The 16,144-nt window shown below is 34.9% G+C and overlaps 1 pseudogene across 1 annotated transcript; it reads left to right on the top strand.

Moving 5' to 3' along the window:
• Positions 1-13,012: 13,012 nt before the first annotated feature.
• Positions 13,013-15,529, top strand: LOC144567532 (protein FAR1-RELATED SEQUENCE 5-like; annotated as a pseudogene). The gene is made up of 3 exons (XR_013515432.1): positions 13,013-13,118; positions 13,214-14,341; positions 14,426-15,529. The product of XR_013515432.1 is annotated as a protein FAR1-RELATED SEQUENCE 5-like (transcript).
• The last annotated feature ends 615 nt before the right edge of the window (positions 15,530-16,144 follow it).

A 16,144-nucleotide genomic window follows, 5' to 3' on the forward strand; every position in this document is an offset into this window, starting at 1 on the left:
AGTGACTCCAGATGGCAAAATAATAGGGCATTTACTACCCTAATACAACAGTCCAACTGAAGGTGTTTGTAGCACTCTAGTAATGCCTCTATATAGCAAAATAATAAGACATTTACAACCCTAGTAGAACACTACAACTGAAGGTGTTTGGAGCACACTAGTAATGTCTCCAAATGGTATGATAATTGGGCATTTACAACCCAAATACAACACTTCAACTAAAGGTGTTTCGAGGACTCTAGTAATGTCTCTATCTGGACTAAGAAGAGGGTAGTTGTAACCCTAATAAAACACTCCAATTGAAGGTGTTTGGCGCACCCTTGTAGTATCTCCAGATGAAAAGTTAATAGGGCATTTATAACCCTAATACATCACTCCAATTAAAGGTGTTTAGAGGACTCTAATAGTGATTCTATATAGCAAGATAATTGGGCATTTACAACCCCAATACAACACTCCCATTGAAGGTCATTGGAGCACGCTCGTAGTGTATGCAGATAGCAAGATAATTAAGAACTTGCAACCGTAATACAACAACTTAAGGTGTTTGGAGCACACTAGTAATGTCTCCAAATGGTATGATAATTGAGCATTTACAACCCTAATACAACACTTCAACTAAAGGTGTTTCGACGACTCTAGTAATGTCTCTATCTGGCCTAAAAATAGGGTAGTTGTAACCCTAATAAAACACTCCAATTGAAGGTATTTGGAGCACTCCTGTAGTATCCCCAGATGGCAAGATAATATGGCATTTCCAATCCTATTAGAACACTCCAATTGAAGGTGTTTGGAGAACACTAGTAGTGACTCTATATGGCAAGATAACAGGGCATTTACAACCCTAATAGAACAGTCCAACTGAAGGTGTTTAGAGCACTCCAGTAGAGACTCTATATAGCAAGATAATATGACATTTACAACCCTAATAGAACACTACAACGGAAAGTGTTTGGAGCACACTAGTAATTTCTCCAAATGGCAAGATAATTGGGCATTTACAACCCTAATACAACACTTCAACTAAAGGTGTTTCGAACACCCTAGTATTGTCTCTATCTGGCCTAAGAAGAGGGTAGTTGTAACCCTAATAAAACACTCCAATTGAATGTGTTTGGAGCACTCTTATTGTATCTCCAGATGACAAGATAATAGGGCATTTACAACCCATCACTCCAATTAAGGGTGTTTAGTGGACTCTAATAGTGACTCTATATAGCAAGATAATAGGGCATTTACAACCCCAATACAACACTCCAATTGAAGGGCAGTGGAGCACCCTCGTAGTGTCTGCTGATGGCAAGATAATTGAGCACTTGCAACAGTAATAGAACACTCTAATTGAAGGTGTTTGGAGAACTCTAGTACTGACTCTATATGGGAGGATAACATGGCATTTACAACCGTAATAGAACACTTCAACTAAAGGTGTTTCGAGCACTCTAAGAAGATGGTAGTTGTAACCCTAATAAAACACTCCAATTGAAGGTGTTTGGAGCACTCTTGTAGTATCTTCAGAGGACAAGATAATAGGGCATTTACAACCCTAATACACAACTCCAATTAAAGGTGTTTAGAGGACACTAATAGTGACTCTATATAGCAAGATAATAGGGCATTTACAACCCCAATACAACACTCCAATTGAAGGTCATTGTAGCACTCTCGTAGTGTCTGCAGATGGCAAGATAATTGAGCACTTGCAACAGTAATACAACACTCTAATTGAAGGTGTTTGGAGAACTCTAGTAGTGACTGTATATGGCAGGATAACATGGCATTTACAACCCTAATACAACACTTCAACTAAAGGTGTTTCGAGCACTCTATTAGTGTCTCTATTTAGCAAGATTTACAACCCTATTACAACACTTCAATTGAAGGTGTTTAGAGCACTATAATAGTGTCTCCAGATGGCAAAATAATAGGGCATTACAACCCTAATACAACAATCCAACTGAAGGTGTTTGGAGCACTCTAGTAATGCCTCTATATAGCAAAATAATAAGACATTTACAAACCTAGTAGAACACTACAACTGAAGGTGTTTGGAGCACACTAGTAATGTCTCCAAATGGTATGATAATTGGGCATTTACAACCCAAATACAACACTTCAACTAAAGGTGTTTCGAGGACTCAAGTAATGTCTCTATCTGGACTAAGAAGAGGGTAGTTGTAACCCTAATAAAACACTCCAATTGAAGGTGTTTGGAGCACCCTTGTAGTATCTTCAGATCAAAAGTTAATAGGGCATTACCCTAATACATCATTCCAATTAAAGGTGTTTAGAGGACTCTAATAGTGATTCTATATAGCAAGATAATTGGGCATTTACAACCCCAATACAACACTCCAATTGAACGTCATTGGAGCACCCTCGTAGTAGTGACCCTATATAGCAAAGATAATAGGCATTTACAACCCTAATAAAATACTCCAATTGAAGGTGTTTGGAGCACTCTAGTAGTGTCTCCTGATGGCAAGATGATAAGGCATTTACAACCTAATACAACACTCCAATTGAAGGTATTTCGAGCCCACAAATGCATTTACAACCCTAATACAACCCTCCAATTGAAGGTGTTTGAAGTACCTTGGTAATGTCTCTATATGGCCTAAGAAGAGGGTTCTTGGATCCCTAATAAAACCTTTCAATTGAAGGTGTTTGGAGGACTCTAGTAGTGTATCTAGATAGCAAGATAATATAACATTTACCACCGTAATACAACACTCCCATTGAAGGTGTTTGGAGGACTCTAGTAATACCTCCAGATGACAAGATAATGGGGCATTTACAACCCTTATACAACACTCCAATTGAAGTTGTTTGGAGCATTCTAGTAGTGTCTCTATATGGAAATATAATAGGGAATTTACAACCCCAATAAAACACTCCAATTGGAGGTGTTTTGAGCACTCTTGTAGTGACTCTATATGGCAGGATAACAAGGCATTTGCAACCCTAATACAACACTCCAATTCAAGGTGTTTCGAGCACTCTAGTAGTGTCTCTATTTAGCAAGAGAATAGGGCATTTACAACCCTAATACAATACTTCAATTGAAGGTGTTTAGAGCACTATAAAAGTGTCTCCAGATAGCAGGATAATAGGGCATTTACAACCCTAATACAACAGTACAACTGAAGGTGTTTTGAGCACTCTAGTAATGCCTCTATATGGCCTAAGAAGATAGTAGTTGTAACCCTAAAAAAAACACTCCAATTGAAGGTGTTTGGGGCACACTAGTAGTTTTTTTATATGGCAAGATAATATGGAATTTGCAACCCTAATAAAATACTCAAATTGACGGTGTTTGGAGCAGTCAAGTAATGTATTTCGATGGGAAGATAATAGGGCATTTACAACCCTAACAAAACACTCCAATTGAAGGTGTTTCGAGCACTCTAGTAGTGCCTCCAGATGACAAGATAAAAATGCATTTACAACTCTAATACAACCCTCCAATTGAAGGTGTTTGGAACTCTGTAGTAGTGACCCTATATAGCAAAGATAATAGGCATTTACAACCCTAATAAAATACTCCAATTGAAGGTGTTTGGAGCACTCTAGTAGTGTCTCCTGATGGAAAGATGATACGGCATTTACAACCTAATACAACACTCCAATTGAAGGTATTTCAAGCACACAAATGCATTTACAACCCTAATACAACCCTCCAATTGAAGGTGTTTCAAGTACCTTGGTAATGTCTCTATATGGCCTAAGAAGAGGGTTCTTGGATCCCTAATAAAACCTTTCAATTGGAGGTGTTTGGAGGACTGTAGTAGTGTATCTAGATAGCAAGATAATATAACATTTACCACCGTAATACAACACTCCCATTGAAGGTGTTTGGAGTACTCTAGTAATACCTCCAGATGACAAGATAATGGGGCATTTACAACTCTTATACAACACTCCAATTGAAGTTATTTGGGGCACTCTAGTAGTGTCTCTATATGGAAATATAATAGGGAATTTACAACCCTAATAAAACACTCCAATTGGAGGTGTTTTGAGCACTCTTGTAGTGACTCTATATGGCAGGATAACAAGGCATTTGCAACCCTAATACAACACTCCAATTCAAGGTGTTTCGAGCACTCTAGTAGTGTCTCTATTTAGCAAGAGAATAGGGCATTTACAACCCTAATACAATACTTCAATTGAAGGTGTTTAGAGCACTATCATAGTGTCTCCAGATGGCAACATAATAGGGCATTTACAACCCTAATACAATAGTCCAACTGAAGGTGTTTGGAGCACTCTCGTAGTGTGTGCAGATGGCAAGATAATTGAGCACTTGCAACAGTAATACAACACTCTAATTGACGGTGTTTGGAGAACTCTAGTAGTGACTCTATATGGCAAGATAACATGGCATTTACAACCCTAATATAACATTCCAATTCAAGGTGTTTCGTGCACTCTAGTAGTGTCTCTCATTAGCGAGATAATAGGGCATTTACAACTCTAATACAACACTTCAATTGAAGGTGTTTAGAACACTATAATAGTGTCTCTAGATGGCAAGATAATGTTGTATTTACAACCCTAATACAACAGTCCAACTGAAGGTGTTTGAAGGACTCTAGTAATGTCTCTATATGACCTAAGAAGGGAGTAGTTGTAACCCTAATAGAATACTCCAATTGAAGGTGTTTGGAGCACTCAAGTAATGCCTTCCGATGGCAAAATAATAGGGCATTTTCAACCCTAATAAAACACTCCAATTGAATGTCTTTCAAGCACTCTAGTAGTGCCTCCATATGAAGAGATAAAAATGCATTTACAACCCTAATACAACCCTCCATTTGAAGGTGTTTGGAGCACTCTAGTAGTTACCCTATATAGCAAAGATAATAGGGCATTTACAACCCTAATAAAACACTCCAACTGAAGGTCTTTGGAGCACTCTTGTAATGTCTCTATATGGCCTAAGAAGAGGGTAGTTGTAACCCTAATAAAACACTCCAATTGAAGGTATTTGGAGAACTCTAGTGGTGTTTCCAAATGGCAAGATATTTGGAGCACTCTAGTGGTGTCTCCAAATGGCAAGATAATAGGATATTGACAGCCTTAATAAAACACTCCAATTGTAGGTGTTATGAGCACTCTAGTTGTGACTCTATATAGGAAGATAATAGGGCATTTACAACCCTAATAAAATACTGCAATTGAAAGTGTTTGGAGCACTCTAGTAGTATCTCCAGATGATAAGATAATAGGGCATTTACAACCCTAACACATCACTCAAATTAAAGGTGTTTGGAGCACTCTAGTAGTGTCTCCATATGGCAACATAATAGGGTTATTTACAACCCTAATACAACACTCCTATTGAAGGTGTTTGGAGCACCCTCGTTGTGTCTCCAAATGGCAAGGTAATAGGGCATTTCCAACCCTATGACAACAGTCCAACTGAAGGTGTTTCGAGCACTCTAGTAGTGACTCTATATAGCAAGATAATAAGGCATTTACAACCCTAATAGTGACACTATATAGCAGGATAACATGGCATTTACAACCCTAATACAACACTCCAATTCAAGGTGTTTTGAGCACTCTAGTAGTGTCTCTATTTAGCAAGAGAATAGGGCATTTACAACCCTAATACAACACTTCAATTGAAGGTGTTTAGAGCACTATAATAGTGTCTCCATATGGTAAGATAATAGGACATTTACAACCCTAATACAACAGTCCAACTGAAGGTGTTTGGAGTACTCTAGTAATGCCTTTATATGGCAAGAAGATAGTAGTTGTAACCCTAAAAAAAACACTCGAATTGAAGGTGTTTGGGGTACACTAGTAGTTTTTTTCATATGGCACGATAATATGGCATTTGCAACCCTAATAAAATACTCAAATTGACAGTGTTTGGAGCAGTCAAGTAATGTATTTCGATGGCAAGATAATAGGGCATTTACAACCCTAATAAAACACTCCAATTGAAGGTGTTTCGAGCACTCTAGTAGTGCCTCCAGATGACAAGATAAAAATGCATTTACAACTCTAATAAAACCCTCCAATTGAAGGTGTTTGGAGCTCTCTAGTAGTGACCCTATATAGCAAAGATAATAGGCATTTACAACCCTAATAAAATACTCCAATTGAAGGTGTTTGGAGCACTCTAGTAGTGTCTCCTGATGGCAAGATGATAGGGCATTTACAACCCTAATACAACACTCCAATTGAAGGTGTTTCGAGCACTCTAGTAGTGCCTCCAGATGACAAGATAAAAATGCATTTACAACTCTAATAAAACCCTCCAATTGAAGGTGTTTGGAGCTCTCTAGTAGTGACCCTATATAGCAAAGATAATAGGCATTTACAACCCTAATAAAATACTCCAATTGAAGGTGTTTGGAGCACTCTAGTAGTGTCTCCTGATGGCAAGATGATAGGGCATTTACAACCCTAATACAACCCTCCAATTGAAGGTGTTTGAAGTACTCTAGTAATGTCTCTATATGGCTTAAGAAGAGGGTTCTTGGATCCCTAATAAAACATTTCAATTGAAGGTGTTTGGAGGACTCTAGTAGTGTCTATAGATAGCAAGATAATATAACATTTACCACCGTAATACAACACTCTCATTGAAAGTGTTTGGAGCACTCTAGTAATACCACCATATGACAAGATAATGGGGCATTTACAACCTTTATACAACACTCCAATTGAAGTTGTTTGGAGCACTCTAGTAGTGTCTCTATATGGCAAGATAATAGGGAATTTACAACCCTAATAAAATACTCCAATTGGAGGTGTTTGGAGTACTCTTGTAGTGACTCTATATGGCAGGATAGTAGGCAACTTACAACCTAATACAACAATTCAATTGAAGATGTTTGGAGCAAGTAGTGACTTTATATAGCAAGACAATAGGGCATTTACAACCCTAACAAAACACTCCAACTGAAGGTGTTCGGAGAACTCTAGTAATGTCTCTATATGGCTTAAGAAGAGTGTAGTTATAACCCTAATAAAGCACTTCAATTGAAGGAGTTTGGAGCACTCTAATAGTGTCTCCAGATGGCAAGATAATAGGGATTTGCATGCCTAATGCAACACTCCAATTGAAGGTGTTTGGAGGACTCTAGTTGTGTCTTTAGATGGCTAGATAATTTGGCATTTACAACACTAATACAACACTCCAATCGAAGGTGTTTGGAGCACTCTAGTAGTGACTATATATAGCAAAATAATCGGGTTTTTACAACCCTATTACAACACTCCAATTGAAAGTGGTTGGAGCACTCTAGTAGTGTCTCCAAATGACAAGATAATTGTGCATTTGCAACCATAATACAACACTCCAATTGAAGGTATTTGCAGCACTCTTGTAGTGTCTCCAGATAGCCAGATAATAGGGCATTTACAACCCTAATACAACACTCCAATTGAAGGTGTTTGGAGCACTTTAGTAGTTTCTCTAGATGGCAGGATAACAGGGCATTTACAACCCTAATATAACACTCCTATTGAAGGTGTTTGGAGCACTCTAGTAGTGTCTCTATATGGCAAGATAATAGGGCATTTACAACCCTAACACTCCAATTGAATGTATTTGGAGCACTCTGAGTGCATAAATTGGTTATTCCCACAATGTTCGGAAATAAGTTGTTGTTTTTCCTTTTTTTCTTGTGTTTGTGTTTGTGTTGTCATGGAATACCAATATAGCATGAAATTGTAATATCTCTCCCCCTTTTTGAAAATAGTCAAATGGGTAGAAATAAAACATAGTTATGCTCAAAACGAAGAGATGACTCCCTCTCAATTCTTGCACTCCCCCTTAATTTGGTAAAATTGTAAATTAAGGCCTAAAAATAAAATATCAATAACATATTGAACTTAAAGCACATACATTTGCACTAAATTTGAATTTTAAATTGTATGTAGTGCAACATATAAAACATTTGACTCTTTTTAGTCATTAAATTATTGAAGTTAAAATATTTGTTTCTAAATATTAAGATAAACATGACTTGATCACATAACTCTTCTAAAATAAGAGAATATTGAGATTATAATATTGATCAAGTGTATTAGCCTCTTATATTAGACAAACTATTGAGATTATAGTGCGAAATTTATGAATATTGAAAGTTAGGATTATAAATTGATCATTTTGGTGATTCTTCTAATCAAGAGAATTTTGAAGTTTAATTAATGATCAATTAGTTGTGCCTCTAAATTAGGTGGAAATATTGAAATTATATTGTTGAATTCGATCATATTTTTAATCTTCTACACATAGGATATATTGTATTGTAGGAATGGTCAAATACTTTTGCCTCTAAAATAGGCGAAAATATTGAGATTAGAATTAATTTAATTTGATCATTTTTAGTCTTCTAAATATAAGATATATTGAATTTTAGAAATGATCAAAGAATTATGCCTATCAAAATAGGCGAAGTGTTGAGATTATAGGAATATAATTATATTAATAATTTGATCATTTTGATTCTTTTAATCAAGAATATGATGAAGTTATATTTAATGAACACTTGGAATACATCTAAAATAGGCGGAATATTAAAATTAATGAATAGTTATAATCCGATTTTTAGTCTTCTAACATAAGTGAATTTTGAAAATTTATAAATTGATCAAATATTTGTGCCTCTAAAGTAGACATAATATTGAAATTAGTGCATGACACTAATTATGGTCTTTACTAGGAGATGCAATTATTTATTGCAACGAAAATATTGAAATTCACATAAAATCTTATGATATATCATGCATAAATAGAGGTAACGACATCTCACAACAATTAACCACATAGATTCATGAACCCTAAATACTATTCTGAGTTGCACAATTGAATTGCATTATGACTACCAGAATTCCTAAATAAAGGCTACTAATTTTATAAAGTTTGTTCGATACTCGAGTTTTCTTCTGTAGTTTGGCCATCTCTTCTTCTAGTGTGACTATCGATGTCTCTTCTTCATGTTCTCCTCCCTTGTCACAGACAAGGCATATCTATTATATCCTGTAATTTAAAAACATGATTAATTATACTAATCTAAAATTTTCACTCAAATAAATTTTTTATTAATTATACTAGCGATCATTTAGAAATTATGCGTGCACACACACACACACACATATATATATGAGGAGGGATCAAGTTACAACAATTTTTGAGTTACAACAATCATTTTCTACATTTTCAAAGTCCAAATCGTTGATCCAAACCGTTAGATGTGATCTCCACAATAAAATGTGCTTCCATACCAAATTTTTATATTTTTTGGAATTTGTTTACTATTTATTAAGATGGGTACAAAATTCAATGGTTTGAATTTGAGTAGTTTTTGTACCCATCTTAATAAATAGTAAAAAAATTCCAAAAAATGTAAAATTTGGTATGGAAGCACATTTTATTGTGGAGATCACATCTAACGATTTGGATTGACGATTTGGACTTTGAAAATGTAGAAAATGGTTGTTGTAACTTGTTGTAACTCAAAAATTGTTGTAACTTGATCCCTCCTCTCTATCTCTCTCTCTCTCTATATATATATATAGATGGGCTATGGTACATTGCAATGTATAGCCTTCTTTATATATTGCACTATAAATCACGTGATTCAAAGTCCAAATAACTGATCCAAACCATTCATCTTGTTGTCCATATTAATATGTGTTTGGAGACCAAATTTTATATTTTTTGGAATTTTCTTACTATTTATTTTAGATTTATTGAAAATCGTTGTTTTTTTATGGTCCATATTTGTTTGAAAACAACGATTTTCAATAAATCTAAAACAATAGTAGAAAATTTCTAAAAAATGTAAAATTTGGTCTCCAAACACATATTAATATGGACAACAAGATGAACGATTTGGATCGGTTATTTGGACTTTGAATCACGTGATTTATAGTCCAATGTACAAAGAAGGCTATACATTGCAATGTACCATAGCTCATCTCTCTCTCTCTCTCTATCAAAACGTTTGCACCAACCCTCCCGTGGAACCGATTCAATTTCTGATTTTTAAAGTCCAAATGATAAATTTGAACCGTTAGATGTGTTCTACATATTAAAATCTGCTTGGAGACCAAATTTTATATTTTTTGGAATTTTTTTACTATTTATTAAGCCACTTTGAAAATCGCTGATCCAACGGTGGCTGTTTGGAACAGTAAAATCAGAAGCCACCGTTGGATCAGTGATTTTCAAAGTGCCTTAATAAATAGTAAAAAAATTCCAAAAAATGTAAAATTTGGTCTCCAAGCAGATTTTAATATGTAGAACACATCTAACGGTTCAGATTTATCATTTGGACTTTAAAAATCAGAAATTGAATCGGTTGCACGGGAGGGTTGGTGCAAATGTTTTGATATTAGCCTATATATATATATATATATATAGAGTGGCTAAGCTTAAATCGTTTGTTCCTGGGCTCAGGAACAAACGATTGGGTTCTCCAATTTTCGAAGTTCAAACGGCCGATCCAAACCATTAGATGTTTAATCTATATTAAAATGTGCTTGGAGACAAAATTTTATATTTTTTGGAATTTTTTTACTATTTATTAAGAGGGTTTGAAAGTCGCTGTTTTTTTATGGTGCAGAATTTTAATAAAAACAGCAACTTTCAAACCCTCTTAATAAATAGTAAAAAAATTCCAAAAAATATGAAATTTTGTCTCCAAGCACATTTTAATATAGATTAAAGATCTAACGGTTTGGATCGGCCGTTTGAACTTCAGAAATTGGAGAACCCAATCGTTTGTTCCTGAGATGTGTTTGGGGACCAAATTTTACATTTTTTGGAATTTTTTTACTATTTCTTTAGATTTATTGAAAATCGTTGTTTTCAGCAAATCTGGACCATAAACAAACACATATTAATATGGAGAACAAGATGAACGGTTCGGATCGACCGTTAGGATTTTGAAAAGTCAAAATCCAAAGCATTGCATGGAGGGGCTCTATGCTATGCATAGCATGCTAGCATATTCCTATATAGAGAGAGAGAGAGAGAGAGAGAGAGAGAGTGGCTAATATCAAAACGTTTGCACCAACCCTCCCGTGCAACCAAGTCAGTTTCCAATTTTTAAAGTCCAAATGATAAATCTAAACCGTTAGATGTGTTCTACATATTAAAATGTGCTTGGAGACCAAATTTTATATTTTTTGGAATTTGTTTACTATTTATTAAGCCACTTTGAAAATCGCTAATCCAACGGTGGCTGTTTGGAACAGTAAAATCAGAAGCCACCGTTGGATCAGCGATTTTCAAAGTGGCTTAATAAATAGTAAAAAAAATCCAAAAATGTAAAATTTGGTCTCCAAGCACATTTTAATATGGAGAACACATCTAACGGTTTAGATTTATCATTTGGACTTTAAAAATCGGAAACTGACTCGGTTGCACGGGAGGGTTGGTGCAAACGTTTTGATATTAGCCACTCTATATATTATATATATATATATATAGTGGCTAATATGCATTCGGTTGCATATGAACCGAAGTGCTTACGGTCCAAATTTGATTTTTCAAAATCCAAACGGTCGATCTGAACCGTTCATCTTGTTCTTCATATTAATATGTGCTTGGAGACCAAATTTTATATTTTTCTGAATTTTTTTACTATTTATTAAGTATTTTACAAAATTGTTGATCCAACGGTAGTTGCTGATTTTATTATTTTGTTAAGCTACCGTTGGATCAACAATTTTGTAAAATACTTAATAAATAGTAAAAAAAATCAGAAAAATATAAAATTTGGTCTCCAAGCACATATTAATATGAAGAACAAGATGAACGGTTCAGATCGACCGTTTGGATTTTGAAAAATCAAATTTGGACCGTAAGCACTTCGGTCCATATGCAACCGAATGCATATTAGCCACTCTCTCTCTCTCTCTCTATATATATATATATATATATGAGATGGCTAAAATGAGCCATGGAGTAAAACATGTTGGTGCTCCATGGCTCATTTTAGCCATTTTGAAAATCAAAACAACCGATCCGAACCACTCAACACGATCTCCATATTGAAATGTGCTTGCAGACCAAATTTTACATTTTTTGAAATTTGTTTGCTATTTATTAAGATGGATACAAAATCGCTGTTTTTATTAAAATTCTGCACCATTAAAAAACAGCAATTTTGTACCCATCTTAATAAATAGCAAAAAAAATTCAAAAAATGTAAAATTTGGTCTGTAAGCACATTTTAATACAGATTGAATATCTAACGGTTTGGATCGACGATTTGGACTTTGAAAATGAAAAAAAATGATGTTGTGACTTTGTTGTAACTTTCAAGTGTTGTAACTTGATCCCTCCTCATATATATATATATATAATAAGAGGAGGGATCCAGTTACAACAATTCTGAGTTACAACATTTTGACACTATATCTAGACCATTCATTTAGTTGTAATCAATGGTCCAGATCAAAAAAATTTGAGACGCTCACGCTGCTTTTGCGAATTGGACCTGTCCAGTTATGCGTTTGGCTCTTAATTTCCCCGCTCTTAATTTCTGTGATGCTTTTAGATCCCAATTTCCCCGCTGAACTCTCTCTCTCTTATGCGATTTGAAACCCTTCGTACCCCATCTCATCTCTTCTCTCTCTGACCTCCTCACGCAATCAAGAAGGGAATTTTGCAGGTGATATACACATTAGGCTTTTGAATCAAAATACTCACAGCTTCAATTAAATTCACATGGCACTTATACAGTAGCTTTTTATCTAAAATTCTGAATTGGGGCTTGTCGTATATAAAAGCTGTGAACTTTTTGTTTGTTTTTGGCTTGTAGTAGAATTGGGAATTATCTACTTAATTTAGTGTTATCTATTGAACAAATTATTCTTCTGCTATTGTAACTAAAAGAGTAGCTTATAAAATATCATTTCTCTGTAAAATAATGTTGCTTTTATCCAAATATGCAGTAGACTTAAATCAACAATTTAGTAGAATGATGCTTAAATCAACGGTGTTTTATTGATGAAATTGTTTATTCTTCCTTTTTAGACAAATGGATGATATGACATTAGATGAAATTGACAATTTGGAAGGAAATCTAATGGATGACTTGGAATTAGATGAAATCGGGAGCACGGTCCAATCTGAAAGGGTAATAAAAATATTTTAATGATATTATTTATCTTGCTTCCATAACAATATAGTAAAAAATTTCAATCTAACATAACATTTTTAATGATATTGTAGGAGGAACAAACTTCACAAAAGTCAAGAAAATATGAGGGCGTGCAACCTTTTAACGGCATGAAGTTTGAATCACTTGACGAAGCTGATCTTTTCTACAAACTTTATGCTCAAGTCAGTGGATTTAACATACGCAAACGAAATACTATTACTTTTCCAAGAAGTAATGAAGTAAGATATCGCTGATATGTATGCTCATGTGAGGGTTATTGTTTGAAGAAAAAATTAGTAAATGCTGAAGAAAGAAAAGAGAAAAGAACATTAACTAGTAGAAATGGTTGTCCGGTAGCATTTACTGTGTCGCGAAAGAAAGAGACAAATGATTGGGTGGCAAAACATGTAGAAAACGTGCACAACCATGTATTGGCTAGCCCTAGAAGTGCCGGTAACTTAAGAAACCACAAACATATGTCTTCTCTTGCAAAAAACCTTGTAGAAAAATTTAGTGAGGCAGGGCTTCCTACCGGTAGAGTACCGGATATTTTGAATGATGAACCCGGTGTTAACTTTTCAAGTAGAGATTGTTGGAACCATGTGAGAAATCTAAGAACATTGAATTTGGATATGGGTGATGCGGAGAGTGTTTTTCATTATTGTAGAACAAAGCAAGCTCAAGATCCGAATTTCTATTATGAAATTTTTCTTGACAAAGATTCCCGAATGGTGAATTTCTTTTGGGTGGACTCTAGGGCACGATTATGTTATGAACGTTTTGGAGATGTGGTGGTGTTTGACACTACATACAAAACCAACAAATATTGCATGCCACTAGCTCTCTTTGTAGGTGTCAACAACCATTTGCAATCCATATTATTTGGTTTTGCTTTGTTGCAAGATGAAACAGAAGAATCATTCGAGTGGTTGTTTAGAACTTGGTTAGATGCAATGAATGGTAAGGCGCCTATAACAATTCTCACTGATCAAGATAAAGCCATTGGGAATATGGTGAAGAAAATTTTTTCAACAACTACTCATAGATTGTGTCTTTGGCATATCATGAAAAAGTTTCCTGAAAAATATGGAAATCTTTACAAAAAAGAAGTCACCATTCAAGAAGGACATAAAGGCATGCTTATATCAATCAATCACAATTGAGGAGTTTGAAAGAGAGTGGAATGCAATTATGACAAGGTACACTTTGTATAATCTATAATTTTTTGACATCTTATTATTAGTCTAGTATTATAAATTTATATTGTTCAATTTTATGTCAAGGTACAATTTGGCGGGTGAAACATGGCTTCAACAAATTTATGAAATTCGAAATTTTTGGATTCCGGTTTATAATCGAACGGTGTTTTCCGCTGGTATGAGTACCACACAACGTGTCGAGAGTATGCACTCTTTCTTTGATTCCTTTGTGCATAGTGGTACAACTTTGCGGGAATTTATTGCCAAGTATGAACAAGCCCTTATGCGTAGATACATGGATGAAAATCGAGAACACTATGCCTCTAAGCACATGCATCCTGTCCCTAAAGGAAGACCTCCAATAGCTGAACATGCCGCAATAGTGTACACAAGAAACATCTTCAACAAGTTTGAGAATGAGGTCGAAGAGAGCAACCGATTTACCAAGAAAAAGTTAGAGAAAAGTGGTTTTGATTACACCTACCTTGTGTCACATAACCTAGACCCTAATCAGAAGTTTAGAGTTTCTATCAACACTTCTTCGAGGGACGCTTCATGTGAGTGTCATCTTTTTGAGTTTAAAGGTATCCTATGTCGACACATATTAGCAATATTTCAAAAGAAAGATGTACAACAAATACCTCACAAGTACATTCTTCCAAGGTGGACCAAAGAGGCAGCTGATGACATTCCCGTTCCTATAATGGTAGAGAAGGATAAGTCGTCTTTGATGCACACAATGCACTTCCATCGCAAAACAAATCTTTTGTTATCTTGCTTGCATGAATGTGATGGAGCTTATCAATTGATTATGGATGCAATGGACAAAGCATATGAAGAGGTTTCAAAATTGAAGAATTCTACCAAAGAAGTCAATGAAGTGGAAGAAAGTGGACTCGATGCTCCCCATATCCCTATTGCTGATCCACAAGTCTCTAAAACAAAAGGACGCACAAAAGTACGCCCAGAAGAGGTTTCAAGCAATGGAAGGTTGAAAGGTGGTTTTGAAGTAGGTATGGATCTTGCTAAAAAACAAAAAAGAAAATGTGGTATTTGTCATGAACTTGGTCACTATAGTACAACTTGCAAAAAGGGGTTAGATTCCTAGGATATTTAACTTGTTTGCTTCCTATATAGATTTTGAATGTAGAGGAATAGATTTTGTATGAATGCTAAAGTGAATGCTAAAGTTAAAAGGGTATCTAGATTCCTAGGGATTAGAGTTTCACATTTTTTGAATTTTTCTACAATTTTTGGTGAAGGTTCAAAGTTCAACTTTTGAAAATACAAAAACTGATACGCAGAAAAAATCAAAATCAGACATCAGTTAGAAACATAGATTAAAAGGGCATCTAGATATCAAATTTAGTGAAACTATTTCACAAGCTAATAGAGGACATCCCCATGAATACACAGAAATAAGTTTCACATTTTTTGGATTTTTCTACAATTTTTGGTGAAGGTTCAAAGTTCAACTTTTGAAAATACAAAGACTGGTACGCAGAAAAAAAAAATCAGACATCAGTTAGAAACATGAATTAAAAGGGCATCTAGAGATCAAATTTAGTGAAACTGTTACACAAGCTAATAGAGGACATTGCCATGAGTATACAGAAATAAGTTTCACATTTTTTGGATTTTTCTACAATTTTTGGTGAAGGATCAAAGTTCAGCTTTTGAAAATACAAAAATTGGTACGCAAAATCAGACATCAGTTAGAAATATAAATTAAAAGAGCATCTAAAGATCAAATTTATTTCCATTCATCAACACCACACATCACACCACAAATTTACTTCCATT

The sequence above is a fragment of the Carex rostrata genome, chromosome 16, assembly GCF_964058835.1.
Source record: "Carex rostrata chromosome 16, lpCarRost1.2, whole genome shotgun sequence".
NCBI lineage: Eukaryota > Viridiplantae > Streptophyta > Magnoliopsida > Poales > Cyperaceae > Carex > Carex rostrata.